This window comes from Leucoraja erinacea, chromosome 7, assembly GCF_028641065.1.
Source record: "Leucoraja erinacea ecotype New England chromosome 7, Leri_hhj_1, whole genome shotgun sequence".
Taxonomy (NCBI): Eukaryota; Metazoa; Chordata; class Chondrichthyes; order Rajiformes; family Rajidae; genus Leucoraja; species Leucoraja erinaceus.
Window position 1 is genome coordinate 71,510,593 of NC_073383.1, and position 26,419 is coordinate 71,537,011.

Sequence of the window (26,419 nt, forward strand, 5' to 3'; positions counted from 1 at the left end):
GAAAATGTTAATGCAGAAAGAAATATTCCTTCTGCAAATCTTGGAATCGGATGAATATAATCACATTAATATTTATAGCTGGTGCTGCGTCTTATGAGCATTTGAAGAATAAGAAGGGATATCTCATAAAGTCGAATAAAATTTATGCAGGTGCTGTAGAATTTGAGAGGCTGATTCCACTGGGCGGATAGCTCGCTACTGATTTTTTATATGTGTTTATGTTAAAAGTTGCTATGGAATCAAAAATATGATGTTAGCGAAGGACAATGTCTTATTGGATGACAGAGCAGGTTCAAGGCCCTTACGGCCAACAACACCAACTTCTGATGTTTTAATGAGCAAAAATGGATATTGAGGTAACTACATTTTCAGTTCTTTGTTATCCCACTTTCACATCTAGTCCCTGCACACTGGGGACAATTTACAGAGGCCAATTAGCCTACACGTTTTTGGGATGTGGTGGCAAAACCGGAGTATCAGGGTGAAACTGGGCGAACATCTGTCTCCTCAGATCCTGGTGAACTTCTACCGCTGCACCATCGAGAGCATCCTTACCAACTGCATCACAGTATGGTATGGCAACTGCTCTGTCTCCGACCGGAAGGCATTGCAGAGGGTGGTGAAAATTACCCAACGCATCACCGGTTCCTCGCTCCCCTCCATTGAATCTGTCCAAAGCAAGCGCTGTCTGCGGAGGGCGCTCAGCATCGCCAAGGACTGCTCTCACCCCAACCATGGACTGTTTACTCTCCTACCATCCGGGAGGCGCTACAGGTCTCTCCGTTGCCGAACCAGCAGGTCGAGGAACAGCTTCTTTCCGGCGGCTGTCACTCTACTCAACAACGTACCTCGGTGACTGCCAATCACCACCCCCCCCCCCGGACACTTATTATTATTTATTCAAATCGTTTGCTATGTCGCTCTTCCAGGGAGATGCTAAATGCATTTTGTTGTCTCTGTACTGTAAACTGGCAATGACAATTAAAATTGAATCTGAATCTGAATCTGAACATGCAAACTCCACACAGAAAACACACAAGGTCAGGATTGAACCTGGGTCTCTTGTGCTGTGAGGAAGCAGCCCCCCCGCTAAACCACTGTACCATACTCAAATTGGAGGAACAGCACCTCGTGTTTCGCTTGGGCAGCTTGCAAACCAGCAGTTAGAATGTTGATATCTCTAATTTCAGGCATTCCCTCTCTGCCCGTCCCTCCCCTACCCAAGACGTCTTGTTAGTTTCACTGTTTGTTTCTCTTCATTATCATACCATTTTCCTACCTCTAGTTTCATACCTCTGTCTCTCCCCCGACTCTCAGTCTGAAGAAGGGTCTCAACCCGAAACATCGCCTGTTCCTTTTCTACAGAGATTGTGCCTGGCCCGCTGAGTTACATCAGCATTTTGTGTCTATCCCCGGAAATTCAGACCCAAATTGGGTTGATTTAGTATATCGGTTGTAAAATCGGGATGAAGATTAATGGAGAGAAGAGGGGATTCTGGAGATAGGCAAAGATGAATCATGATCTAATTTACTGGCAGATCATCATACCTAACACGCTAAACTGTCCATATCTTTTCTTGGGCATCCATTTATTGGTGACATGAGACTTTGTGGAAGCACTTTACACTCTTCTTGAAATTAAACAAGCACAAATCCCAAGCAATAGACATTTGATAATAGGTGCAGGAGTAGGCCATTCGGCCCCTCGAGCCAGCACCGCCATTCAACGTGATCATGGCCGATCATCCCCAATCAGTATCCCATTCCTGCCTTCTCCCCATATCCCCCGATTCCGCTATTTTTAAGAGTCCTATCCAGCTCTCTCTTGAAAGCATCCAGAGAACCTGCCCCCACCGCCCTCTGAGGCAGGGAATTCCATAGACTCACCACTCTCTGTGAGGAAAAAGTGGATCCTCGTCTCCGTTCTAAATGGCTTACTCCTTATTCTTAAACTGTGGCCCCTGGTTCTGGACGCCCCCATACATCAGGAACATGTTTCCTGCCTCTAGCGTGTCCAAACCCTTAACAATCATATATGTTTTAATGAGATTCCCTCTCATCATTCTAAACTCCAGAGTGTACAAGCCCAGCTGCTCCATTTTCTCAGCATATGACAGTCCCGCCATCCCGGGAATTAATCTTGTAAACCTACGCTGCACTCCCTCAATAGCAAGAATGTCCTTCTTCAAATTAGGGGACCAAAACTGCACACAATAATTGGTGCAGGAGTAGGCTATTCGGCCCCTCGAGTCTCACTTGGGAAAATACTACAAAAAGTAGTAAACACTGCCCAGTCCATCATCGGCTCGGACCTCCCTTCCATCAAGGGGATCTATCGCAGTCACTGCCTCAAAAAGGCTGGCAGTATCATCAAAGACCCACACCATCCTGGCCACACACTCATCTCCCTGCTACCTTCAGGCAGAAGATACAGGAGCCTGAAGACTGCAACAACCAGGTTCAGGAATAGCTACTTCCCCACAGCCATCAGACTATTAAACTTGGCCCGGACAAAACTCTGACCATTAATAGCCCATTATCTCTTTTTTGCACTTATTCAGTTTATTTATTCATGTGTGTATATATTTATATAATGTTATATGGACACATTGAGAGGTTTTGTAGTCATGCCTACTATGTTCTGTTGTGCTGAAGCAAAGCAAGAATTTCATTGTCCTACATTGTCCACTGAGTTGGATGATCAGCCATGATCATATTGAATGGTGGTGCAGGCTCGAAGGGCCGAATGGCCTACTCCTGCACCTAATTTCTATGTTTCTATGTTTCTATGACACATGACAATGAACTCTCTTGAATCTTTGCTCCTCTAGGGGGGTGCACGTAAGGTCACTTGGTCATAGGGCTTGACGCACGGAGCCGCTCAATCCATCTGGAGGACATCTGTAACTTCCGGTATATGTTATTAATGCAAGAAACGCGTACTTTCCTACCTGTTAAAAACCGCCAAAATGTTGAATTTTTCCGCTGAAAATATTGTGGAAGTCGGGGTAAGTGTGAGAGACATGTACCCAACTTTAGAATTCCAAAAGTCAAGTGAAATTAAGGTAAAGAGAAGCGAGAGCTGAAGGGAGAACAGCAGCTAAAGTGCTTGGCGAACATATCGGAATTGAAAATATTGGGAATTATTTTTTCTTGATTCCTTTGGTATCCAAAAAGTCTCAGAAATGATAAATCTGGCTGTAAAGTTTTCTTCAGATGCGTTTTCATTTTGTATGTAAAAACCCACTTGAGAACCATGGGCGATTAAAAAAATTTACAGCCAGATTTATCACTTCTGAACATTTTTAGATGCCGAAGGAATCGAGAAAAAACACAAATAATGACTTAGTTGATGAAATGCAGTGAGCAAACGGCCAATGTTCGTGAAGCACTCTGTCTGTTGTTGTCCCTTCAGCTCTCACTTCTATCTACCGTCATTTCTCCTCACTTTTGGAATTCTGAAGTAGGCTAAATGTCTCACATGCTTATCCCGATTTCCATAATTATTTACAGCGCAAAAATTGACAATTTCAGCGGGTTTTAACGGGCCCGCTACGCTGGAAACAATGGTAAGTGCCTACCTGCAGTTCAACTCATGTACTCCATTTGGAGTAGCATAGCAACAGTACGGGTCATGGGTCGTGACCCGACTGCCGTGAAACCTCCCTATATTCGATTCCTCTTGTTATAAAGGCCAACATGCCATTCGCTTTCTTCACTGCGTGCTGTACCTGCATGCTTACTGTCATAGACTGATGAACAAGGACCTGCAGATCCTGTTGTACTTCCCCTTTTCCCAATTTGACGCCATTTAGATAGTAATCTGCCTTCCTGTTTTTGCTACCAAAGTGGATAACCACACATTTATCCGCATTAAACTTCATCTGCCGTGCATCTGTCCACTCTCCCAAACTGTCCAAGTCACCCTGCATTCACATAGCATCCTCCTCGCAGTTCACACTGCCACCCTGCTTTGTGTCATCTGCAAATTTGCTAATGTTACTTTGAATCCCTACATCCAATTCATTGATGTATATTGTAAATAGCTGTCAAGCAATCACTGGTTAAATCATTGCTTCTCGGCCTTTTAGCTTAGATCAGGTGTAGTTTCTGTTCTTATCAGTTTAATATCTGATATGTCTTTTGGGTGGCACAGTGGTGTCGCAGAAGAGGTGCGGTCTTACAATGGCAGAGACCCGAGTTTGATCTTGACTACGATTGCTATCTGTATAGAGTTGATACAGGTGCACAACCTTTAATCCGAAGTTCCAAATAACGAAAAGCTCCGAATAGCGGACATTTTTTCAGTCCTTGAAGAAAGGTCTTTGAAGACGTTCACCGAGGGCGGCCCGCAGAGGTGACAGCGGAACCTCCGGTCGGTCCTCGAAGAAAGGGGAACTAAATCCCCATTCATAAAAGAGAAGGTGAGGGTATATTGCGCGGGAGGGTTAATAATTGACAACCTTCTGCTGCCTGCCCGCTGAGTTAAAAAGTTCCCACGGCAGACTCACGATACGCAGTGTATCGTGAGTCTTGCGTGGGAACTTTTTAACTCAACGGGCAGGCAGCAGCAAATTGTCGCTCCCTTCGGTTTCACCCCACCTACACCCCTCTGCTTCCCGGCCATGTGTGTGATCCCTTCACTCCCCTCTCCAGCTCCCCGCCCATTGCACCGGCGCGGGGGTTTTGCACTGTCTTCACGTCGGAGCTAGTGCCAGTCACCGGAGACATCAGGACCAATGGGACACCGGCCCCTAGGCCCACTGCAAGCACGGAGATCCCAGAGACCCACAGCCAGCAGCAGCCCAGCCCCGTTCCAGTTCCAGAGGAACACGCTCCCCGTAAGGACCGAAGCTGATGGTGTGCAAGGTGCGTCTTGGTCTTGGGGTTGCGGATGAGGGGGCGCAACTCGGGCTGTGACGTCTCCGGCCACCGCCCTGTACAGGAGCTGAGACTGGGAACTGTGGGGTTGTTTGCAGTTGCAGAGGGAGGGGGCAAGGGCGGTACAGTTCCCAGTCTCAGCTCCATTCCAGGGAGGTGACTGGAGACGTCAGGACCAACGGGACACCGACTGCAAGCACGGAGATCCCAGAGACTCACAGCCAGCAACAACTCTAGCCCAGCCCCGCTCCAACTCCAGAGGAACCCAGGTTGCGGATGAGGGGGCGCAGCTCGGGCTGTGGGCGATCTGCCACTTGTCGCCGTAGTGGCCCATCGGGCAGCGAATTCCTCTGGAGTTGGAGGGACAGGGAGACACAGCGGCTTTTGAGAATGGTGGGCAATCACTTCCAAAGTTCTGCCCACACAGTCAGTACACCTCTCCTACACTTGTCTCCCGCACTAAGATCATCTCGCAGAGAATGATCCCAGCCTAACCCTCCCTATTCTCTCCTATTCTGCAAGAAAAAACTACATTGAAAACTCAAACTCGCGATCGAGTAACTGCCGGGATCGAGGCGCAAACTCGCGACCTTGCGGATATGAGCCGAGCACTCTACCACTGCGCCAGCCGTTAAAATCTACGCTAAAAATCTTCCATTCCGAAAGCCGAAAAATTCTGAATTACGAAAAGTGTCTGGTCCCAAGGCTTTCGGATAAAAGGTTGTGCACCTGTATCTTCTCCCTGTGACCACGTGGGTTTTTTCTCCCAGTGCTCGGGTTTCCTCGCACATTGTAAAGGCGTTCAGATTTGTAGGTTAATTAACTTTGGTTAAAATTGTAAATTGTCCAAGGGTGTAGGAAGTGCTAGTGTACGGGGATCGCTGGTCAGCGCGGGCTTGGTGGCGCCGAAGAGCTTGTTTCTATGTTGTATCACAAAATGTAAAAAATATATAAAAATCTAAATACACCCTACTCTTCATGTGCATGTGGATCATTCTGACAATGGGCTTGTACGTCAAGGTTAAAGCTCATTCCATCGGTAACAGATACTTGAGTAGCTTAACCAGTGACTGCTTGGGGTTTAATTGCAAGAAGGGAGTATAAAGTGTTTTCCACAATCTCAGGCAGTCTCAAATCACAAATAAATGGAGTAACAAAAGAAAATACATGGACGGTTTCGTCGCTTGAGTACGACCTGCCATTTAATTAGATCATGATTAATCTAAACCCAACTCCAGAAACCTCTCTTCTCTCCATTTATCTTCATATCGTTTTTCCAAACGATACACCAATTTATCAACTGATCCAATATCAACTTCTAATATTGAGAGAGAGCATTGAATTCCATCATGTTTGCAAAAATAAACATTTCTGCAACGCTCCTGAAAGACCAATCTCTATCCTTTTCCCCCCAAGGTTTTAGAGTAGGAAGGAACTGCAATGCTGATTTGTACCGAAGATAGACACAAAATGCTGGAGTAGCTCAGCGGGTCCGGCAGCATCTCTGGAGAGAAGGAATAGGTGACGTTTCAGGTCGGAACCCTTCTTCAGTAGACTGTTCAATCAAATCACTGCCTAAATTTCGAAAATTCAATGAGTGCAACCAATGATTTGGATGTTCTCTCCTGAGAAATGTATAGCACAGAAATTGGCCCCTCAGCCCCACTGTCACATTTACACTTACATCAAACACACATTTACACTAACACTATAAAGACCCCGTTTTATTCTCCCCTTACCCCCGTCACTAACTCACACATAGTGGACAATTTACTGTGGCCAATCCACCTACCAACCTGTTGATCTTTAAAATATGTGAGGGAACGGAAACACATGAGAGAAACTCACGCAGTCACAAGGATAATGTGCAAACACTGCGGACAGTCGCATGCTAAGGACCAAACCCTTGTCGGTAGAGATGTGAGGCAGCATCTCTGCATCCCAAAAATGTGCAGGTTCATTGGCTTCTGTAAATCCTCCTTGATGGAGGATGGAACGAGCATACGGGTGGGTGATTGTTGGTCGGCGCAGATTCGATGGGCGAAACCAAGCTAATATTGATTATCTAAACTTATTGAATAGCGAAAGGCCCGGATGGAGTGGATGTGGAAACGTTTGCATTAGTGTGAGAGTCTAGTTCCAGAGGGCATAGCCTCAGAATAAAAGGACGTTCCTTTAGGAAGGAGATGAGGAGGAATTTCTTTAGTCAGCGGGTGGTGAATCTGTGGGAGTCATCATCACAGAAGGCGAAGATAGATTATTGATTAGTACAGGTGTGGGTGTCAGGGGTTATGGCGAGAAGGTAGGAGAATGGGATTAGGAGCGAAAGATAGATCAGTCATGATTGAATGGTGGAGTAGACTTGATGGGCTGAATGGCTTAATTCTGCTCCTAGAACTTACTAACTCACAGAAGAATCTAAGATGACACCTTGGTGCTGTAATGAAGGATTGCGGCATCTTCTAGACTAGACATTAAATTGCGACACCATCTCCTCTCATGTTTGCCAGTGCACAAAAAGATCGGATGGCACGCTTACAAAGAGGAGAAAGGGAGTTAATGCAAGTGTTCTAGACCATAGAACAGGAAAGCACAAGAATATTCCCTTTGGCCCACAATGTCTGTGCCGAACACGATGCCACAACCACCATGTATCTACCTGCACATAACCTATATCTCTGCATTCACTGCATTTCCATGTACCTATCCAAAGGTCTTTTAAATGCCACTAACATACCCGCCTCAACCATGCACCTCCTGCAGCTCATTCCAGGCATTCGCCACCCTCTGTGTAAAAGAACCACACACATCGCAGTTAAGGGTCTGTCCCACTTAGGCGGCTTTTCAGCGGACTGCATGCAACCTTCAAGCTCGAGGCACCCGCCTGAGAAACCGCAAACTGGAACGGCGACCGTCAGAGCGGAACACGCACGCGCGCACGCACGCACACACGCACGCACGCACACGCACGCACGCGCACACACACACACACACAGAGCAAAGTCGGGGGCCAGTGAAAGTGGGGGAGCGCTGTCTAAAATCCACACAGTGCAAAGCCAAGGTGATAAAGACACACACCGTGATGAACAGGAGAGTTAAAGACGGCTAGCACAGTGTACGGTAAGTCCTTTAAAAGAGCGGGGAGGGGAGAAGGAAGGGGGGTGAATACACTTTTAAGAAGCCAGACAACTTTTAATAAGCCAGAGATACATGGGCCAGCGGGCATTTAACATCACCGGTAGGTTTTCCTTGATTCTGAAAATACGTGCTTATGTTTTTTCCCCCCAATGAGCCAATGAAAATACCCGGTCAGCAAAGGAAATTAAATAAAACTACCTACGGCTATTTCGACTACCTATAAGTGCATGGCGACCCTCTCTACCTACGAATACAAAAGCATCGATTTTCATCATGGCGACCAATTTTTGGTCACAGAAACTTTTCCAACACGTTGAAAAATTTGCTGCGTCCATACTGAGGCCGAAACTAGTTCCCAGAATGCGGGAACTCCTCTCGTCCATGAAGGAGACTCACCAGAGACCATCAGCGAACATGTGGCGACCATGTGGCGATCATGAGGCGAGTACAGAGTTGCCTAAAAACTCGCCTAAGTGGGACAGGCCCTTTAAACGTTTTTCCCTCTCACCTACAGCATTTGATTTTTCCATCTTTGAGAACAAAGCTTCTGACTGTCTACCCAATCTCTGCCTCTCATAATTTTAAATACTTGCCAGGCTTTGTGCTAACCCCAACTCTCAGCTTTCTCCTTATTAGTAATCTGAAGAAGGGTCCCAGCCCAAAACATCACCTATCCATGTTCTCCAGAGATGCTGCCTGACTCGATGAGTTATTCCAGCTCTTTGTGTTTTTTTTATAAACCATCATCTGCAGTTCCTTACGTCTGACTGAAGCCAACGTCTGGACCATCTTGATGAATGGCTTCCTTCCATTGGCTGCTGATAGACTCATCCATGCCTTCATCTCCTCCCGACTGGACTCTGCAACTCACTTCTCCTTGGCATCCGCTCCACCTACATCAACCGACTCCAACTGGTCCAGAACACAGCCGCCCGACTCATTACCCACACCAAATCCTGGCATCACATCACTCCAGTCCTCAAACAACTTCACTGGCTTCCCATCTCCCACCGGATCAACTACAAAATCCTGGTCCTCACCTACAAAGCCCTCCACCATCTGGCCCCCCCATATCTCACTGACCTTCTCTCCCCCTACCAACCCTCACGGTCCCTCAGATCCACATCAGCCGGTCTCCTCTCCATCCACAAGTTCAACCTCTGCAGTTTTGGGGACAGAGCCTTCTCCAGGCCAGCTCCTAGGCTCTGGAACTCCCTCCCCCAACTGATCCGCAATTCCGTGTCCCTCACCATCTTCCATGACGCCTCAAGACCCATCTCTTCTCCTCTGCCTATCGTTAGCCCCACGCCCCCCTCCCTTTTCATCTGTGCTTGAATTGCCTCATATTGTGTTTTGAATTGAATTCTGTCTTTAATTTGTGTACTAGTCATGTCTCTACTATTTATTTCATTCCTCTTACATGTTTTTCCTCTACTTGCTAAATTTTTGTAAGGTGGCCTTGAGACTCTTGAAAGGCGCCCATAAATAAAATGTATTATTATTATTATTTTGTTACATTAAAATTGGGTTAAATAACTACAAATATTATGTACAAAATAACAAAATTAGCAGCTTGTGAATAATTAAAGACATGAAAAGAGAGCAAATCATTTTAATAACATCTTCCCCTTCACCTCCTGAATGGAAGCCTTAGAATTCCCACCAAACCAGTTAGGTGCAATGATAAGTTCATAGGTGATAGGAGCAGAATTTGGCCCATCAAGTCCACTCTGCCATTCAATCATGGCTGATCTATCTTTCCCTCTCAACCCCATTCTCCTGCGTTCTCCCCATAACCCCGACACCCATCTCTGCCTTAAAAATATCCATTAACTTGGCCTCCACAGCCTTCTGATGGTATGATGTCAGTAACTCTGGAAAGATCATGTCCAACAGTACAAGTATGGATGTCCCTGACTAATCTCAGTTTGATAGGGTGATAATTCCACTTGAAACCATCTGCATTAGCCAGCAATGTCTGACCTTTTCCTTCTTTGGACTCTGCACACCAAACCTTTGATATTGATGTTCTTTTCCTTGCACTAACACATTCTCCATCTGTTACCATAGACTTCCTCTGGGACGCTTATAAAGTCAGTGATGGGTAAAGTAAAACTGGAAGAAAATAATTGCTACACAGAAAATGCACCAAGTCATGAGTAAAAACAGAGACATGAATGGGGCGGCACGGTGGCTCAGCGGTAGTGTTGCTGCTTCACAGCGCCAGAGACCCGGGTTCGATCCTGACTATGGGTGCTGTCTGTATGGGGATTTGTGCATTCTCCCCATGAACGCGTGCTTTTTCCCAGAAAACGTGATCCGGTTTCCTCCTGCATTCCAAAGACGTACAAGTCTGTAGGTTAAGTGGCATCAGTAAAGATTGTAAATTATCCCTGTGGTATAGGATAGTGCTCGAGTACAGCGATCGCTGGTCGGCAAGGACTCGGTGGGCCGAAGGGCCTGTTTCCGCGCTGTATCTCTAAACTAAACCATAAACTGTGCAGGGTGAATGCTACAGATGTCGGGGAATAGTTCATGTTGCTTCAAGAACATGAGGAATTCGCAATCAAAATTACAGCGATGAGAATCAATCACTATAATATGGTTGCGACAAACAGCTTTCAATTTCCTCACATTATATTCCCTCCACACCACTGGGCATAAGCCATCTATTTCATAAGTGGGACTGCCTAGTGATCATATCCAAGGTCAAGTGTGGCGTTTTTGTTTGTAATTTCAAGGTTGATATTTACGTGTATGCATTGGGATATTGATGTCTGAGCAATCAATAGTTTCCATGGGTGACGGAGAGCATTTTAATAATTACCTTCCAAGCAATCCATTGCGTTACTGTTGATAGACACAAAATGCTGGAGTAACTCAGCGGGACAGGCAGCATCTCTGGAGAGATGGGATGGGTGACCCTTCTTCAGGCCAGTCAGGAATCTTGACACGAAAAGTCACCCATTCCTTGTCTCCAGAGATGCTGCCTGTCCGCAGAGTGACTCCAGCATTTTGTGTCTATCTACGATTTAAACCAGCATCTGCATTTCTTTCCTACACGCGTTATTGTTGATGTTGTTTGATAGCAGAATCCAGTGTAGTTACTTGCACATTACAAATACAGTGACATTTGGATTCTGTTCATTGTGTACCAGCACTTTCCCTGTCATTCGGATAGCAAGATACTGACTTTTATAATTCTGTGGGGTTGGAGATATTTTTGGTAGCATTGAATGATTTATTACAGCCATTAAACGCAACCTAGTCTCAGTCAGGCTGGGCACTAAACTGCTAGATTATTATAAGAGCCCATCTGGTTCACTTATGTCCTATAGTGAAGGACATCTGCTATCCTTACCTCGTCTGATGTTTATGTAACTCCAGATTCATCGATGAATTTGACTCTTCAGGGACAATTAAGGATCGATTAAAAAGAAAGTTTAAAAATAAGCTGCACAAGTTGGGAATGTAAAATAAAGATATTATATGCTGGGGATTCTGCATAGTTAGATCTGAGGTAAGACCATTCACCAGCAATATTAATTCAGTTAACCAAGCTCCACAAACGCTATCTGTCCTGCGGGGTATTCCTGGCATTTTCTTTTCTGTAACTGCGTGTTCTGCATCTCTAACTTCGAGCCTGTTTTAGATTATTTTTGTTCAGTTTAGAGAATCAGCAGGCCATTCGGCCCAGCACGTCCGCACCGACCAGTGATCCCCGCATATTAACAGTATCCTACACACAATATGGACATTTTTAAAAACATTTTTATACCAATCAATTATATAGAAACATAGAAAATAGGTGCAGGAGTAGGCCATTCGGCCCTTCGAGCCTGCACCGCCATTCAATATGATCATGGCTGATCATTCAACTCAGTATCCTGTACCTGCCTTCTCTCCATACCCCCTGATCCCTTTAGCCACAAGGGCCACATCTAACTCCTTCTTAAATATAGTCAATGAACTGGCCTCAACTACCTTCTGTGGCAGAGAATTAACCTACAAACCTGTACATCTTTGGAATGTAGGAGGAAACTGAAGATCACAAAGAAAACCCGCGTGGTCTCGGGGAGAACGTACAAACGCGGTATAGACAGCGCCCATAATCAGGTTCGAACCAATGTCTCTGGCGCTGTAAGGCAGCAACTCTACCACTGCGCCACTGTGCCGCTCCTCTCTTTTTCTTTCCTCTTTCATTCATCATCCTCTCTTTACGCTTCTTTGGAGAAACATTCATTTCCCTTTCGCAGACTGCACTGAAATAAATCGTGCCCTTGCAAAGCTGCCTTCTCCACCCCATCACAGAAATTCCTTCTGGTATTTTTCCCACCCCTCTCCCACCTTGAAAATTAAAATATGTTGAATAAATAATCAGCTTTAAAAAAATTATCTGGCTGTAACTTGTTCTCCAAAATCAAGGAACAATTAAAGGGCCTGTCCCACTTACGCGATTTTTTTGCTGACTGCCAGCACCTGTTATAGTCGTAGCAGGTTGCCGAAAAATTTCAACATGTTGAAAATCCAGCGGAGACCAGAAAAAGGTACGACTCTTTGGGCGACTACTCACGACCAAGTGATGACAGCCTAGTCGCCGAAAAAAACACGTAAGTGGGACAGGCCCTTAAGGTCATCACAGTGGTGCAGCGGTACATAAGCTGTCTTACAATGCCAGAAACCCGGGTTTGATCCTGACTAGCTCTGCCTAACTGCCCATTAATCCAACACAGGTCTGCTTGCAATATGCAGGCTCAATCACACTGGACGACATTGTGTTATGTTTCCAAGTTAGGTGATTGTGATATCCCCATGCTCAGGCTCACCATCACATTCTAGCTGGTGGATGTCTTACATTTGGCAAGTACCCTGTACTGTTGAAGGAGATGTTTTATTACAATTCTTGTACACACTGTGTAATGACACATATACACACTGCACCGTGTGTAGGAAGGAACTGCTGGCTTACACTGAAGGTAGACACAAAATGCAGTGGGTGTGAATGAGTAACTCAGCGGGTCAAGCAGCATCTCTGGAGAAAAAGAATAGGTGACGTTTCGGGTCGAGACCCTACTTCAGACTAATGGACTGACTTTCAGAATGAAGGTCACATGTGACAGGAGCAGAATTAGGTCATTCAGCCCATCAAGTCTACTCCGCCATTTAATCCTGGCTGATCTATATCTCCCTCCTCACCACATTCTCCTGTCTTCTCCCGATAACCCCTGATACCCCTAGAAAGGTCTCAGCCCAAAACGTTACCTATTCCTTATCTCCAGAGATGCTTCCTGTCCCGTTGAGTTACTCCAGCTTTTTGTGTCTACACACTACAACGCTGTGTGGAAACACTCCTGCCTTCTCCCCATATCCTCTAACATATGTACTGATCAAGAATCTATCTATCTCTGTCTTAAAATATCCACTGACTTGGCTTCCACAGTCTTCTGTGACAAAGAATTCCACAGATTCACCACCCTCTGATTAAAGAAATTTCTCCTCACCTCCTTCCTAAAAGAACATCCTTTAATTCTGAGGGTATGACCTCTCGTCTTAGACTTTCCCACCAGTGGAAACATTCGCTAAAATGGTTAATACCTATTTAGACCTCAATACAGCCTGCTTAAAATTAATATCTCTGCAAATTTGTGTAGGAATGAACTGCTGATGCTGGTTTACACCGAAGACAGACACAAAATGCTGTCAGTCGGAAGAAGGGTCTCAATCTGAAACGCCACCTATTCATTTTCTCCAGAGATGCTGCATGACCCGCTGAGTTATTCCACTATTTTTGCATCTGTCCCAACAATTAAATAGTCATGTGTGTTTATTTATAAATAAGTCATCAAGCATCCCTTCATTAAATCGGTACGTTTGTTTCACTCTTGAAAAAACATGGCAAGTTCTCCAGTGCATCCCTCAGAGAAATGAAAAATAAAAATCATCAGATTCCGAAATTGTTTTCAGAAAAATAAAATTCACAGTTTGGAATTATACATAATTATGCACTGGGTAGAATACCCTTGTCAGCCACACAAACTTTGGTATTGGGGCATTCAAGTGTTGTAATTCCCGGTGGCGCTGGTGCCAGCAGCCTCCACCTACAGCCCGGTATCTTTTTGTTTTTTTGTTTATTTAGTTATGTAAAAGTGTGTTTTTTTGTGTTTTTTTGGTGTTTTTATGTGGGGGAAGAGGGCACGGTGCGGGGGATACCGTCCTTCAGCCGCTTAATGGTGAGGACGCGACTATTATTCGTGTTGCGTCCTCGCCCCCCCCCCCTCCCCCCACAGCGGCCTACCTGCCTCAATTGGCGCGGCCTTTCCTGCCAGGATCGACCGGAGCTCCAGCAGCGGCGGGACAGCACTGAAACATCGCGGGGCTGGCGATGCCTTACCGGGGGTCGCCGTCTGGAGCCCGGAGTGCTGGACCTGCTGCACCGACATCACGGGCGGCGCTGATGGACAGCGCGGGGTCCTGCGAGTCTGCCCGGCTCAGCCTGCGGACTCAGGAGCTGCAGACTCCGGCAGCGGGAGGCGGCTGATCAGGAGGTCCGGGCCGCTGAGGAGGAGGATGCTCACCGTCGGGGTTCGGCGTCGGCGTTCCACCAGCCCGGCGTGAGGGCCTGAACATCGGGCCACCCGGGGCGGCGACTGCGGGTGCTCGGAAGGCCCCGACCACGGATGAACACGGAGGGGAGGCTGGCTGGACTATGGTGCCATCCTCACCTTGGTGCCATTTATGTTATGTTGTGTCGTGGACTTTCTGTGTTTGTGCTTTTTTGTTAATTCAATTTCTATTTTATTTTTAATATGTTTTATTATTTATTTATTAATATATTTTTTTTTTGGGTGATTTTTTTTATTTTTATGATACTGCCTGTAAGGGAAATTCATTTTGTTGTCTCAAATTGAGACAATGACAATAAATTTGAATACAATACAATACAATACAATTCAAAAGATTCAGATCGTGATCAGCTTAACAAGGTTTCAAAAACAATTGGCCAGGAAGCATAGCAATTGAATGTTCCATTGGGCATGATAATGTAAGATGAATATTTTTCGATTTTTTTTAGTCTTTTCATCCTTCTCAATGTTCATGTTTTAAGAGCAGAATTAAGCTATTCAAAGGAAGCTCTGGTTCAGGAAGCAAGGAGTCACTTCATCAATGCATATGTTGATAAGTGATAAGAGCCATTCGGCCCACCAAATCAATTGTGTCATTCAATCATGGCTGATCTATCTTTCCCTCTTATCCCCATTATAGAAACATAGAAAATAGGTCATTCGGCTCTTTGAGTCTGTACCGCCATTCAATATGATCATGGCTGATCATCCAACTCGGTATCCTGTACCTGCCTTCTCTCCATACCCCCTGATCCCTTTAGCCACAAGGGCCACATCTCACTCCCTCTTAAATATAACCAATGAACTGGCCTCTGCTACCTTCTGTGGCAGAGAATTCCAGAGATTCACCACTCTTGCATGACACCCTTCTCTATCACATCCTTTTGCCCATAAAGAATGAAGTATTCAACTTTATACATTGGGATCTATGTGGCTTGATTGAGATTTAAGAAGTTTTAGTAGTTGCAAGTGAGAATTGAATTTTTCCGTTTCAGTCCATATGACAATTAAACACTCTTGACTCTTGCTGAAACAACAATAATTTGAACAAAGCTTCCCAAGTCTGATGCTTTTGGTTATTGAGAACTTAAAGGTTATGGAAGAACTTGAGCTGAATTTAGTTTAGTTGATTGTCACGTGTACCGAGGTACAGTGAAAAGATTTTGTTCTTCTTCTTGCATGTGGCGTGCACAGCCTAAAGTTGTAAGACAACTTGTTCTGTTTGATCTTCTGTTTGTGCACGCCAGGTTGCAATCTCACATCCCAAAGCTTTTGTTGCGTGCCTGCCTGTCAGTGGAAATACTATACATGATTACAATCGAGCCATCCACTGTGTACAGATAAAGGGAATAGCGTTTAGTGCAAGATAATGTCCAGTGAAGTCCAATCCAGTGAAGGTAGTCCGAGGGTCTTGAATGAGGTAGATAGCAACTTAGACCTGCTCTCTAGTTGTTGCTAGGATTGTTTAGTTGCCTTCCCATTCTCCAATTCCCATAATATCTCGCTAGAATACTCGCTAGAATTTAGAAGATTGAGGAGGGATCTTATAGAAACTTACAAAATTCTTAAGGGGTTGGAAAGGCTAGATGCAGGAAGATTGTTCCCGATGTTGGGGAAGTCCAGAACAAGGGGTCACAGTTTAAGGATTATGGGGAAGTCTTTTATGACCGAGATGAGAAAAACATTTTTTGCACAGAGAGTGGTGAATCTGTGGAATTCTCCACCACAGAAGGTAGTTGAGGCCAGTTCATTGGCTATTTTTAAAAGGGAGTTTGGAGGGGTCCTTGTGGCTAAAGGGATCGGGGGATATGGAGAGAAGGCAGGTACAGGATACTGAGTTGGATGATCAGCCATGATCATATTGAATGGCGGAGCAGGCTCGAAGGGCCTTACAGCACCAAGGACCAGGGTTCGATCCTGACACCAGGTGCTGTTTGTACGTAATTTGTACGTTCTCCCTGTGACCTGCATGGCTTTTCGGCGAGATCTTCAGTTTTTCTCCCACACTCCAAAGAAGTTTAGGTTTGTGGGTTAATTGGCTTGGTATAAAAGATGAGTCTGTGGAATTCTCTGCTTCAGAAGGTGGTGGACGCCGGTTCTCTGGATACGTTCAAGAGAGCACGAGATAGGGTCTTTAAAGATAGTGGAGTCAGGGGATATGGGGAGAAGGCAGAAACGGGGTACTGATTGGGGATGATCAGCCATGATCACATTGAATGGCGGTGCTGGCTCGAAGGGCCGAATGGCCTTCTCCTGCTTGTTTATTGTCTATTGTCTATAATCCCCAATGTATGTAGCATAGTGTTAGTGTGCAGGGATAGCTGGTCGGCATGGACTTTGTGGGCCAAAGGACCTGTTTCTGTGCTGTATCTTTAAACTAAACTAAATCGAGTTCAATGTGATATTCATTTATTGCTATGAACTAAAGTGAAGTGAAGCTCACACTCCCAAGGCCATATTATTGAATTTCAGAACAAGGCTGTGAACTTAGTCCTGACTGATCCTGAATCAAATAAAATGATGGAAGCCATTAATAATTGAGGTCTCACTGCCCGAAACTGAATTTACTGCCACTGTACTGATTTTATGACGCTTGATTCTTTCACAATTTGCTTTAGTTTAGTTTAGTTTAGTTTAGTTTAGAGACACAGCACTGAAAGAGGCCCTTCGGCCCACTGAGTCCACACCCTCCCAGCGATCCCCGCACATTAACACCATCGGGACAATTTACACACTCGGGACAATTTACATTTATACCAAGCCAACGAACCTACAAACTTGTTCGTCTTTGGAGTGTGGGAGGAAACCCGGAGCACCCGGAGATGGTCACGGGGAGAACGTACAAACTCCGTACAGACAGACCCCGTAGTCAGGATCAATCCAGGGACTCTGGCGCTGTGAAGCAGCAACTCTACCGCGGCACCACCATTTTACACAATCTACTATTTTTAATGTCATGGTTTGAAAATCTGCCGTCCTGAAATAGAATGATTTTGAAGGTTTTTCAGAGTGGAATCTCAATTATATCAATTATACACTGTCATGAAACTAATGGCTGATATGCCCAACTTCCATAAAAATTATAGACTGCATTCAGCCACTGCCACTGTGCATAGATTTTACAATCCTTGTGCTTACTTCTTCAGTTAGTTAGATAATGAGTGATCAATAATCTTAACGTGGAGTTTTGCATGGAAAATAGATACAAAATGCTGGACAAACTCAGCTGGGCAGGCAGCATCTCCGGAAAAAAGGAATTGGTGATGTTTCCAGAGAAGACCCTTCTTCAGTCAGAGGGAAACTAAAGGTACAAAAAGGTTTCCTCCCACATGTCAAAGACAGACAGGTTTGTAGTTTAATTGTAAATTGTCCCTAGTGTGTGTGTAGGATAGCGTGGGTGTGCGAGCATCACTGGTTGGTGTGGACTCTGTGGGCCAAATGTTAAAAGTTAATAATTACAACTACTAAGCAATAATATTTTAGACACACAATGCTGGAGTAACTCAGCAGGACAGGCAGCATCTCCGGAGAGAAGGTATGGGTGATGTTTCAGTCTCGATCCGAAACATCCAGAGATGCTGCCTGTCCCGCTGATCTACTCCAGCATTTTGTGTCTATCCTCAGGAACAAGAATGTGATGGTGTTCCTCTTACAAGAATATATCATGCATACCGGAATTGCAAAACCTGCATCTTCTGGCATAATCAGAGAGTCCCTCAGGTTTGACCATTAATAGACAATAGACAATGGGTGCAGGAGTGGGCCATTTTGCCCCTCGAGCCAGCACCGCCATTCACTGTGATCATGGGTGATCATCCACATTCAATACCCCGTTCCTGCCTTCTCACCATATCTCCTGACACCGCTATCTTTAAAGCCCTGTCCCACGGTACGAGTTCATTCCAAGAGCTCTTCCGAGTATGCACTGATTCGAACTCTGAGATTTACGTTAATGGCCACTCTTCGGTACTCGGGGCTCTCATGGACATTTTTCAACATGTCGAAAAATCATCATGAGTCTTCCCATGCTTACCTGCCATTAGAGTCTTCCCGAGTACTTGCCTTTAGCATTACGAGCTGCTAAGAGACGTCCCCGAGCTCTGACGTACCTGCTACGTTCATTCTCCGTGCTTACCACGAGTTTTTTTTTTTTTAAACTCGGGAGAGCTCTTGGAATTAACTCGTACCGTGGGACAGGGCTAATAAGGTAGCATTTTAATCATTGTAGCATGATCGCACCCTGGTGAATTCACATCAAAGGGAATCTAAGAGAAAGCAGTAGCTAGTCTCACCACCTATAAAAGAAGATGGTTGTGGTGATCATAGAAACATAGAAACATAGAAATTAGGTGCAGGAGTAGGCCATTCGGCCCTTCAAGCCTGCACCGCCATTCAATATGATCATGGCTGATCATCCAACTCAGTATCCCGTACCTGCCTTCTCTCCATACCCCCTGATCCCTTTAGCCACAAGGGCCACATCTAACTCCCTCTTAAATATAGCCAATGAACTGGCCTCAACTACCTTCTGTGGCAGAGAATTCCAGAGACTCACCACTCCCTGTGAGAAAAATGTTTTTTTCATCTCGGTCCTAAAGGATTTCCCCTCTATCCTTAAGCTGTGACCCCTTGTACTGGACTTCCCCAACATCAGGAACAATCTTCCTGCATCTAGCCTGTCCAACCCCTTAAGAACTTTGTAAGTTTCTATAAGATCCCCCCTCAATCTTCTAAATTCTAGTGAGTACAAACCGAGTCCATCGAATCTTTCTTCATATGAAAGTCCTGACATCCCAGGAATCAGTCTGGTGAATCTTCTCTGTATTCCCTTTATGGCAAGAATGTCTTTCCTCAGATTTGGAGACCAAAACTGTACACAATACTCCAGGTGTGGTCTCACCAATACCCTGTACAACTGCAGTAGAACCTCCCTGCTCCTATACTCAAATCCTTTTGCTATGAATGCTAACATACCATTGGCTTTCTTCACTGCCTGCTGCACCTACTTTCAATGACTGGTGTACCATGACACCTATAGGCTGTGGGCCGAGCATCAAAAATGTCTAGAAATACGATTTTGTGACCCAAGTCACCAAACTACATTAAATTTTCCACAGATTTTGATGAAATATAATTGAGAATGACGTCATAACTCGTCATTGCCGAAGGTTGCACATTAATTAATTAAACTAATTAGAAAATGAGATCAGGAAAATATGCGCCATCTAGTGGCCAATATCTGTATTACACCATGGGCAGCCTAGTCCCGTGTTGCAGTCCATTTAAATTATATATTATTATACCAATATACCAATATATACATATATATATATATATATATACACACATATTAATGGGTTAGGGCAGTTCTTGTGGGTTTCTTCCTTTACTGAACCCCGCTGACTGCCAGTGTGCAGAGTGGGGGTGATGGCCATAGTGGGACCGGGGCAGTGCCAGGCAGACATGTTCCAGTCGCTTTAATAGGAAATTAAATGAGACTGCAGCAGATGTCCCAGGTATTAAGGGCTCATGAACCTGCCTAATTAAAGGGTCAGGACAGATCCTCTAGGTTTCCCCATTTACTGAACCCCACTGACTGCCAAAGTGGGGAGAGTGGGGGTGATGGCCATAGTGGGACTGGGGCAGGGCCAGACCTGTAAGAGACCTGTCTTATTGCTGATGTAAATGTCACATCCTGGCCAAGAATCGAATGCTCTGATATTTACTCGATGAATATTCATTTTAAGCTACAATTAGCATATTTATGTTATATCCCCCCCCCCCGATGGTGCCTTTGCAAATGAGGGCTATTACCTTTAACCTAAAAGAACCCTAAAAGTGTTGCATTGTTTATCTCTAGTTTGTGTGTCTGTGTGTGTGTCTGTGTATGCCTTTCAAACATGTATCTGTGGCTGTGTGTATGGATGTATGTGTGCATGTATGTTTGGATGTGTACATGTATGTCTGTGTGTGAATGGATGTGTTTGTGTGTGGATTTATGTGTGCATGTATGTGTGTGTTTGCATGCATGGAAGTGTGCATATGTATGTATGTGTGGATCGGTGGGTGGATTATCGCAGTCATTCACCGGCACGCCATTATCATAAGGAATTCACTCATTGTTTAAATAATTTGACCAAGTAAACAGTGAAACGATTCACATTAAAATAAAACTTTATATAATCATTTTTTTCCACAATTTATTTATTTTGTGTACTTTGAACATTTACAAATGATGCAATGTGCTGGTAGGACATGCTTACGGTCAGTGTGCTCGACAGTTGCTGTTTGTTGACTATGACTTGTCATGGATCGAAGCAGTCTCTTTGGGGCCGGTTCATCTGCTTCACCATCAGAAACTGCCTCTTGAGGTGATTCACCTGCTTCAGGCTTTTCAGCGTCTTGAACTCAATTGAAAGAGGAAAAAGAAAACAGAAAAGGAATGAAAAGTAAAATAAATCAACATCCTCAAATATATCTTTTCATTTTTCAAAGTAACATCATATGACCATAAGTAAAAATATTTGTTGTTTGAGTCCTATCATTACCTTTCTTCCTTCTAGACTTTGCTATCGCTCGATTTATTGTTGTTCTGTTGCAGAAGCACTCTGCATGATAACCCGGGATACACTGCTGCCTCCTAATAATAGAAGATAATATGTGTCAGGGTGTATTTTACATCTTTTCATGTTTTATATTATGTAAGACAATATCGACATATCAATGAGGAAATTAAACATGTATGCATGTCCAGGTAGATGGGATGGCAAGTCTTCACATAATCAAATTAGTGTTCATTAAAGCACAGTGAATGTCCACACAAAACACTTCTAGTGTGGCCAGGCTCTGAAGAGTGGAGGGGCAGAAGCTGCAGAAAAAAAAAAATCATATTACTTAGGTCTGCATGGACTTTGATTCATAAAATGTCAATCTCTTCAATGTCAATGAGTCTGACACAGTAATTTACAGTCATAGATAAGACTTCAAGTTCAAGTGCAGGAGCAGAGGGTGCAGAATAGCTAGAGAAAGAAACATCTCATAGTACTTAGGTCTGCATGGACTTCAATTCATAAAGTGTCAACCTCTGTTTAATGTCAATGAGACTTACACTGTAATTTACTACAATTGATAAGTTATTTCAAGTTTCAGTAGAGGCTACAGAAAATAAAAATCTCATAGTCATTAAGTCTGCATGGACTTCAATTCATAACATTTAAACCTCTTCTTAATGTTAATGAGAATAACACGGATACCACAGAAAAAACTAGTTCACATATCACCAATTTTCTACAGAAAAATCAACCATTTCTGACCATTTCTCACTGCAATGGAAGCCTATAAATAGCGATCGATATCCCTCCGTTTTTCTCCCATTGTCGGGGTCTGAAAATGGCTGCTACAGATGGCACTATGTACAGCCTCCGCCCCCCGCACCCGGAGATGATTCGCGGCTCCGCGTTCGTGAATCGGCCGCTTCTTAATTGAGACTGTAGCTTCACTTTACCGCGAGTACTTAGGCCCCGTGGTTGGAGCACTTTTTCCTGGTAAGTTATCGCAGGCAGCTCCGAGATTAGCTGTTAAAGACTTATTACTCTACAACAAGCTGGCATTAATGGCAATGTTTAATTGACTGTGTTTGTCATAGTCTGCCCTCTCCTCATTCTCATCCACTTCACCTCCCAGTACTTTTCCACTGGTCCCTCCTTCTCCTCACCTGCCTGCCACTCCCCTCTCATCAGCCTAACTCTCCTCACCTGTTGCACTCAGTTGCCTCTGATCACCTATTAACCCGGTATATAGACTCTCCTCACCGTTCACACAGTGCCAGATGGTTCTCAGCATTCATGTAAGACTCTCCAGCGATTTCCCGACTGCCTACATGGATTCGAACCTGCCTGCTCCTGACCATTCCGTCCTGTCGTCTTCCCGGATAGCACCTCAGCCTTCTGTCCCGTACCTCCTGGTTTCTGTCTGCCTCTCTCCTGGGCTGTTTGGTGTATCCCTGCAACGGCTCCTCGACTTCCTGCATGGCTTTCGTCTGTCCCTTGCTGGTTTGTTTGCATTGTGTGTAGTTGGATCTCCTGGTTACTGGACCTTCCGCTACCCCGACTATGTCTCCTGCCTGCCCCTCTTCGGAACCCTCGCTCAATCCTGAGCCTCTGTGTGAGTACGGTGTACCCATTCCTGTGTTACTACTCTGTGTTACACTATCGTAATAAGGTTCTACACAATATGTGAAAATTTCATGTAGTTTGGTGACTTGGGTCACGAAACTGCAGAATAAAGCTCCTCGGCCCACAGCCTACCAGGTCTCGTTGCATCTCCCCTTTTCCTAATCAGCCACCATTTAGATAATAGTATGCCTTCTGGTTTTTGCCACCAAAGTGGATAACCTCATATTTATCCACATTATACTGCATCTGCCATGCATTTGCCCAGAGGTCCTCGGGGCAATGACTGAGATCCAACTACTTCATCAACCGCATTCCTTTCATCAGAAGGTTAAACATGGGGATATTTGCTGGTGATTCCACAATGCTCTATTTCAGGGGCAACTCTTCAACAATAGTTCAATGCAGCACAGGAATAGGCACTTTGACCCATAATGTTTGTTCCGGCCATCATGGTATTTTAAAGTGCATGCCTGTCTTCTTTTGGTCTCTGTTCCTCCATTCTCTGCTGCACTTGCTCCTGTCTAAATGAGTCTTAAACATTGCTGTTGTATTTGCTTCCATTACTTTCCCTGGTATTGCGATCCAGGCACTCGGTGTAAAATAAATTGCCTTGTAATTCTACTTGTAAACATTCCCCCTCTCACCTTGAAGCCTTGCCATATAGTGCTTGACATTTTCACCCAGGAAAACTATTCTGTCTACTCTTTGACAGCTATTCCTGTCTTTTGTGTTTAAATCATTTTTATATGTAGCTGCTAAACACTCCACTCATTCGGAACTGATTCCAATATATTTACATTTATAAAATTAATGTTTTCGAAAACGGCAAATTAATCATTTTTTAAATTAATTTAAATGCTTTGAATCACTAAAAATTAAATTAAAACTGCAATGGAGAAAGATAAATAATGAAGAAAAATTAAGCTAAGGATCTCAGTCCACAGTGCATTTGCGTCATTGCATAAGAACATAAGTAGAATCACAGTCATGGGTCATACAGCACAGAAACAGGCCATTTGGCCCAAATCGTCCATGATGCCCCATCTAAGCTTGTCCAATTTGCCCGTATTTGGACGTTCCCTCTAAACCTTTCCTATCCATGTACCTCTCCAAGTGTCTTTTAAATGTTGTTACAGTACCTGCTTCAACTGTCTCCCTGTGAAGCTCGTTTCATATATTCACCAACTTCTGAGTGAAAAAGTTGCTCCTCGGGTTCCTATTAAATATTTTCCCTCTCACCTCATCCCTACGTCCTCTGGTTCATGATCCCCCTATCCTGGGTAAAAGACTGAGCATTCACCATATCTGTTCCCCTCGTGAATAGTACGAGTAGGACATTCGATCTCTTGACTCTGTTTCACCCTACATGGAAATCATAATTGCACTTTTACCTCAGCACTACATTCCCTTACTAAACCATTTGTGCTAGCAGAGTGGTGCAGTTGGTCGAGCTGCTGTTTCTCGGTGCCAGTGACCCAGGTTTGATTCTGACCTCGCGTGCTGTCTGTGTGGAGATCACACATTCTCCCTTATGCCCCTGTCCCACTTAGGAAACCTGAACTGAAACCTGACTTTGCGCCCCACCCAAGGTTTCCGTGCAATTCCCGGAGGTTGCAGGTGGTTGCCGGAGGTTGCAGGTAGTGGAAGCAGGTAGGGAGACTGACAAAAACCTCCGGGATCTGCACGGAAACCTTGGGTGGGGTGCAAAGTCTTCAGACGTTTCCGTTCAGGTTTCCTAAGTGGGACAGGGGCGTAAGGCCGTGTGGGTTACCTCCTACGAACCTGCACGTCTTTTGGGATGTGGGTTATTCGGCCTCTATAGATTGCCTATGGTGTATCGGGAGTGGATGCACATTGAAGTGTGAAGGGGTGATCGATAGTTGGCGTGGGTTTGGTGGGCCTGTTTTTATGCTGTCTCTCTAAAAACTAAAGAAAACCAAACTTTAATTCCAATGAGATATCATTGCCTGACTTGACTATACTCAGCAAAAACTTTACTGAAATTCCCAAAAAATTCAGGAGCTTCTGGATGAAGAAATTTCTTCTCATGTCTGGAAGCATCACAGCACGGTTTGGGAACAGCTCCATCCAAGACCGCAAGAAATTGCAGTGAATTGTGGACGCAGCCCAGACCATCACACAAACCAACCTCCCTTCTTTTGACTCCATTTATACCTCGCGCTGCCTCGGCAAGGCCAGCAGCATAATCAAGGATGAGTCGCACTCTGGCAACTCCCTTTTCTGCCCTCTCCCATCAGGCAGAAGTTATAGAAGTGTGAAAATGCACACCTCCAGATTCAGGGACAGTTTCTTTCCAGCTGTTATCAGGCAACTGAATCATCTCACCACAACCAGAGAGCAGAGCTGAACTACTGTCTACCTCTTTGGTGACCGTCGGACTATCCTTGTTCGGCTTTATCTTGCACTAAACGTTATTCCCTCACCATATATCTATACACTGTAAATGGCTTGATTGTAATCATGTATTATCTTTCTACTGACTGGATAACACGCAACAAAAGCTGTTCACTGTACCTCGGTACACGTGACAATAAACTAAACTGAAGTGACATGGCTGATCATGTCTTTTAACACAGTTTTAGAAACCCAGCCAAAGGATTAATCATTCTTACATCTACTTTGTCAAGCTCCACAGGATGTTATATTTCACTGAGATTACCTCATAACCCTGCCATCCACAGTAATCAATCTGGTGAATCTTTGATGCGCTCTCTGCATTGCAAATGTACCTTCAGGTTTGCAGACCAGATCTGTACATAATATTCCATACACAGCCTCACCAGGACAGAGTACAATTTCATTAAAATGTCTTTATCCTTGTACCCTTGCAATAAAATGCAACATACCATTTGTTTTTCTAATACTTACTGTATCAGAATGTTAATTTTTAGTGATTCGTACATAATCCCTGACAAACATTAGAGACCCTTGGACATTCTTTAAATCATTGGAGACCCTCGGACTCTCTTTAAATCATTGGAGACCCTCTTACGTTTAATCGGACTTTACTGGACTTTATCTTGCACTAAATCTTATTCTCTTAATCCTGTGTCTGTACATTGTGCTTTGCTTGATTGTAATCATTGTAAATCGCTCTTTCCACTAATTGTGAGGTCATGTTGCAGATGCAGAAGACATTGGTGAGGCCACATTTAGTATTGTGTTCAGTTCTGGGCACCATGTTATAGGAAAGATGTTGTCAAGCTGGAAAGGGTATGGAGAGGATTTACAAGGATGTTGCCAGGATGAGAGGGTCTGAGCTATAGGCAGAGTCTGGGACTATTCCTTGGAGTGCAGGAGGATGAAGTGAGATCGTATAGAGGAATACAAAATCATGAGAGGAATAGATGTTGGAAGTGTGAAATTGAAACTAAAAATGCTGGGATTCCAACACGCATTACACATTCACTTAGTCTTTCTGTTTTTCCCCCAGTGCCTCTCTACATTCTCCTCGCATCTCGTATTGGTACCCAGCTCTGTATCAATATCAAGCTTTGATCTATCATACACGGTCCTCTCATCTTTGTCATTATAATAGATTATGAACAGTTCGATCTCCAACATTTTCCGTTTATTTCACAC

At 44.5% G+C, this 26,419-nt stretch overlaps 1 protein-coding gene and 1 non-coding gene across 2 annotated transcripts in view; both read left to right on the plus strand.

Annotated features, from left to right (window-relative positions):
* The window catches only part of LOC129699106 (contactin-associated protein-like 5), a 682,034-nt gene that overhangs the window by 131,999 nt on the left and 523,616 nt on the right, over nucleotides 1-26,419 (plus strand). The window lies entirely within an intron of this gene.
* Nucleotides 4,072-4,257, plus strand: LOC129699169 (U2 spliceosomal RNA). The gene has a single exon (XR_008723790.1). It is a non-coding gene; the product is annotated as a U2 spliceosomal RNA (small nuclear RNA).